This window comes from Grammomys surdaster, unplaced genomic scaffold (assembly GCF_004785775.1).
Source record: "Grammomys surdaster isolate TR1022 unplaced genomic scaffold, NIH_TR_1.0 129, whole genome shotgun sequence".
Classification (NCBI taxonomy): Eukaryota; Metazoa; Chordata; class Mammalia; order Rodentia; family Muridae; genus Grammomys; species Grammomys surdaster.
Window position 1 is genome coordinate 9,724,455 of NW_021604587.1, and position 5,980 is coordinate 9,730,434.

A 5,980-nucleotide genomic window follows, 5' to 3' on the forward strand; every position below is an offset into this window, starting at 1 on the left:
GATCTAATGTCACCCCTGTGAAAGGATAGTTCAACTCCCAAAAGGGTCATGGCCCATAGATTGAGAATCATTGTTGCAAAACTTGAGAGTGAGGACCCATTGCTGAAAACATCACATAAATACAACATAGAATGTGAAAAAAATCAAGATGATACAGACCCAGAAGCCTCAGATCCTCAGATCTAATGAGTAATTTTTATAAGGCTTGGATATAACACGCATGCTACTAGAGGAGAAAAATCATCCATCTTACCCAACTGTGAACTCTACAAGCTACAATGACTTGTCTGGCAAGATGTGTTCAATCATTTGTATATTTTAAAACATCTGAAACGTGGCCATGCTAACTTATTCAGGTAGACCTTGAACCCACTGTATAGATAGGCACTGAACTCATGACTCTTCTGCCCATTCTTTTGCAGAAGGTGGCATATACACCTGTATCACAAGGCTCAGTTCAGTTTCTGACTTTGTGGTTAATTTCTGTGTCTGTTTTCCTTTCATAGTGTTATATGATGGTGTGACTGATCCATTTTTTATTTACAACTACTATTCCTGTTGCTTTTCAAATGTATATCTAAATATTTATCTTACTTTTTCTACTGTCTAAATTAATTCATTTGATGTACATTCTCATGTCTGCCTTTTGTTCTTAAGCTTTCTCATTTCTGCTTCAATGAATGTATTCATGTGTTGTAGCTGTGGTAGAATTTTATTTATAGGTGCCCTTTGGGAACTTTTCAGCTTATTTGATGAAAAAGACATTTGTTTCAGCACAATTCTGAAAATATCTGAAAGAGAGGTGAGAAATCCAACAATATCACTTCTAAACCTTTTACAGTCATATGTTTTGGGTAAGAAATTCACGGGCTCATATCTTATCAGAATATTTCTGAGCTCATAACCCTCCATTTGATTAGATCATAATGATACTTTCTTCAAAATTAGATAGATCATATGGCTTTCCTATCTTCTTTACTCTGAATCTAGGCTTTTCTTGTTAGAGATTTGTTTATTGATATTGACAACCTGTGTCTTATACTCATATTATCTTCATTAACTTAGGGTTTCTAGCTTAATTTTACATGTATGTTCTTTCTTTCTTTTAAGAAGAATGTTTCTTTTTTAAAGTTATTTTATTTATTTACATTTCAGTCATTGTCCCCTCCCCTCAGTGCCCCCTCCCACAGTTCCTCATCCCATATCTTTTGCCCCTTGCTTCAGAGACAGTGCCCCCACCATCAGACCTCCTCCTTCCCTAGGGCCTCGAGTCCCTAGAGGATTAAGCACGTCTTCTCCTACTAAGGCCAGACCAGGTAAAACTATGCTATCTATGTACCAAGGGCCTTGAACTGACCTGTGTATGCTCCTTGTTGGTAGCTCAGTCTCTGGGAGCTCCCTGGGGTCTGGGTTAGTTGAGTCTGCTAGTCTCCCTATGGGATCACCCTCTCTTTCAGCTTCTTCAAAACTACCCCTAATTTAACCATAGAGGTCCCCAACTTCTATTCAATTATTGGGTATAAGTATCTGCAGTCAGTATAAGTGTCTCAGTCAGCTGCTAGTAGTCTCTTGGAAGACAACAATGTTAGGCTCCCATCGGTAAGCACATCATAGCATCAGTAATACTGTCAGGCCTTGGCAACCCTGCCCCTCATAAGATGGATCCCAAGTTAGGCTGGCCATTGTACCTCCTTTCTTTCAGTTTCTTCTTCATTTTTACTCTGTAGTTCTTTTAGACAGGAACAATTCTGGGTCAGAAATTTTGATTGTGGGTTAGTAACCCTGTCCTTCCCTTTGAGGTCCTGTCTATCTACTGAAGGTGGATTCTTCAAGTTTCCGCTCCCCAATGTTGGGCATTTTGGCTAATGAATCCTGAGAGTCTCTCACCTTTTGGATCTCTCATATTTTCTAGAGGATCCAACCACCTCCCACCCCCTTACCCAGGGGCTTATTTCCATTCAGTCTCTTGGTACTCTGGGCTTCTCTCCTGTCTCCCTCCTCATATCTGATCCTGTTCCCTTTTTCCCTCTCCCCCCTCCACTCTCCCACTCAGGTACCTCCCTCCCTCTGCCTTCCATGATTATTTCCTTCAACCCCCCTAAGAGGGATTAAAGTCTCCTGACTTGTGCCTTTCTGCTTGTTACACTTCTTACCATCTGTAAGTATTTATAAACTGCTTAGCAGATATTCACATAAGGACACAGGCTTTAAGAACAAAGGAACCAGACTTCTGGATCTCATCTTAGACAGCACTTGATTTCACGTCTTGAGAGAGATGTGGAAACTTTGCTTGAAGGATTTTTTCTTTCTTTTTCTGTAAACTTTCTTGCTTCAAGGAGGGCATGTTTCTCAACTCTCAGTTTGACAAAGCGATACACATACACTATTGCCAAGATTCGCCTCCTGTTGTTTCTTTTATGTAAGCACCAAGGTATAGACCACTGATTCATTTGTGTCAGACGACTCATCCAAAGATGTCCCTTCTCCAAGCACCAGATCTTGGTTTTTCTTGACCAGTCTGAAGAATCCTTAAGGCATCTTCCCTCTCCTGGACAACTTTATTCAAGGTATCCATGAAAACAACAATCTTTTCTAACCACTCTGGACTTGGCACTGGCAATCTCTGTTGCTTGGCCTCCTGCTCTAGAGTTAGAAGCATTATTCTTTCCTTCACAAAGACATACCAAAGTTTATGTCAATCTTCATCAGTTTTGTTCCTTAGCTGCTGGTAGGACCATGACGTTCCAGACTTGACTTTTTCTTTCCCATAATTCTTTGGGTCATCTAAACATTCTGGTCTTTTCCTTGACAATGTGGTATAAAGTAATTTACACTGGAGAAAAGATGAGACAAGTGTGCAAAAAAGTAAAAGAAGATCTGCAACTGGAACAGGGGCGTTGGTATTTACTAGAGAACCAGCAGCCTTCAGGAATGCTGAGGCTCTTCTACAAACACCCACTAGACTGGTGGCAGCCACGTTTCTAATGGAGACGCACTGTGTTGGTCATATATTATTTCTATAGTTGACAATTCTTGCAATATTATTGTAGATGCACCTACTTGTCCTTGTCCTTATCCTCACCTGTGTCCCCAACCTCCTCCTCATCATCATCCTCATCCTCCTATTACTATTCTTCTGTTCTTTTATTTTTCTTACTCTATCTTCCTTTATCCTCATCTCTTTCTTTGGTGCTCTCTCTCTCTCTCTCTCTCTCTCTCTCTCTCTCTCCCTCCCTCCCTTCTGTTTTGAGATTTACAAATCACAATATAAATGACAATAGAAAGTCTATACCTTCTTAAACTATCACTTACTATAGGTACCAAAAAAGAAAAAAAAGAAAGAAAAAGACAATAAAAAGGAACAAGACTGGAAATAGACTAAACCTAGATAAATACATTTAAGGGCATAATACAGTTAATGCCATTGCTAAACAGTTACTAGCATTAAATAGTTAATCTCTACACTAGAAGGAGATGTACAGAAATAAGAACTAACTAGTAATTTTGAATTCCTCAGAAGATATAATGAGTGCACATAGTGGACAAACATAAAAGATATGTAAAGCTTACCTATATTATAATGAGTTACTTATGTATAATGTATATTAGACTATATTTGCACATGTGTGTTGCATATAATTACATGTATACAAAAAAGAAAATATCTATATAATCATAAAATAAATAGTATATATGTAATGGAATGAATAGGTTCATTATTAATAAAAATAATTTGTAGTAAAATAGCAAAAGATTATAAAATATTAAATGTGTTTAAATTCATGAGTTCATAGAAATATTTAAAAATGTAAAACTCCTATTTTGGAGATATAAGGAAACTAAATTGTTCCTATCACTCATAATCTTATTAATCTAAAGAAACAGAATCCATCATATGGTGTTTTTTCTGGACAAAATGTATTGCGTATTAAGAAATAGTATGATGAATTTATTCTGATACATAGAAAAGAAATTAAAATCTAAATTGTACCACTTTGTGATGTATAACCAGTTAGAAGTTCTAATATAGCCAGTGTAAAGACAATGACAATTGTTTTTGTAGTCTTCATAGAAGACTATAGACCATAGCTGCTCAAAGTATTAGACAGGAAAATGATCTAGCTTCTAAATCTGATCTAATTACAAAAATGCTACAGGGAACAAAGATGTCTTAAAGGCAGCATGAAGACTCAATCAACAAACCCCTGCTGTGGTCAAATTTACTGTGTCTTGAAGATGGCAACACAAGAAATGTGGGCATGCCTACACGTTCAAAGTGACTGACATGAAGAGTAATTGTACATCTTGATTTGATGAAACTCACACTTTAAAAATTAAATAGTCAAGGAACCTCTAACTATCTGGTTGTCAACAGTTTGATAATTATGTTTAAAAGTCATTATCTGAACTATATTTTGGAATGCTTCAATGACATATTCTTTTAATAATAGTTAAGAAGGAAAGGGCAATGGATAGGCATATATATGAAAATAATAGGGATCAGACAAAATTTAAAATTTCAAATATCATTATTATTTTATGCATATGTTATCATGTGTATATATCTGTGCACTGCATGAATACCTAGTGGCCACGAAGACCAGAAAAGGACATTGAACATTGACTCACGAGAGAGAGAGAGAGAGAGAGAGAGAGAGAGAGAGAGAGAGAGAGAGAGAGACAGAGACAGAGAGAGAGAGAGAGAGAGAGAGAGAGAGAGAGAGAGAGAGAGAGAGGAAAAAGAAAATAAAATCTTCATAGGACTGAGTTCCATTTTCCTCTCTTCTTCTTTTTTTTCTTTATTGGATTTTTTACTTACTTACATTTCAGATGTTATCCCCTTTTCCTATTTCTCTCCCCAGAAACTCCCTATCCCATCCCCCCTCCTCCTTTTTGCTTTTATACCATTTTAATTACATGCAAATATTAAGGTCAGTTATAGGTTGAGGAGCTAGAAATACAACAGATGCAAATAGTCAAGGAACAAGCAAAACAGTAAACACCAGTCAAAGAAAAAGCAAGGCAATAAACAAAGTCATGTGGTCACTCCTCTGATCACTGTTTCTAAGGGCTTATCAGGATGATCAAAATATCTGAGCCTACTTTCCTGTCCTAGCACAAAGTCATTTAAGCCTACTTTTTGTTCTAGCCTCAGATTTAGATTCCTGCCTGAAATTACTGCTCTCTTCCTCCTTAATTATTATGGATAAACATGCAACAGTAGAGAGGCTTGGAACTTATATTTAATTTTTATCCAATTATTTAATTACGACAGAAGAGATGGCTCAGGAATTAAGAGTTACTTTTTCAGAGGACCTAAGTTTTATTCCCAATACTCAAATGGCTGCTCACAACCATCTATAAATCCAATTTCTAACATGGTTTCTCTATGTATCCCAGACATATGCATTCTTACTTCTCTTACCTTTGATTCTCAGGAGCTGGGAATGCAAGCATATGCCACCACACATAGTTTTGAACATTGTATTTTGTTAACATAACCTCAAATTGATTTTGAATTTAAAAGAAATAGCTATTACATTTAATCTTCCATTGGATTTGTACCAGTATAAATTGTTGCTTGCTTGGCAACAGTTGTAACAGTTCTTGAAATGGGAAATACTTTCCTAAAATTTAGTCTCTTGGATTCAAGGTAGAAGCCAAGAAAACTTACTTGAGATATGGAAGTTTAAAAATGGAGGGAGGGGGGTAGTGATAGCATTCTGTCTAACTTCACTCCCACAGTTACCTGGCAATAGCCATTTAGGCCTGGCCCACAATAAAAGGGACTGTTTGCCCCTCTTCTTTCTCTTGCTCTCTCATACTGGTGCTCTCTTGATTTCTCTGTCCCCTTGCCCCTTCTCTTCCCCCTCTCTCCATGGCTGTCCTCTACTTCTCTACTCTCTCCCTCTCTCTGCCTTTTTCTGCTGCCTCTACTACCCTCTTAACTTCCCTCCCCATGCCCTAAATAAGCTCTATT

General features: G+C 37.4%; 1 pseudogene; it reads right to left on the bottom strand.

Annotated features, from left to right (window-relative positions):
* Positions 1-2,242: 2,242 nt before the first annotated feature.
* On the bottom strand, positions 2,243-5,763 carry LOC114610706 (annotated as a pseudogene).
* Positions 5,764-5,980: the final 217 nt, after the last annotated feature.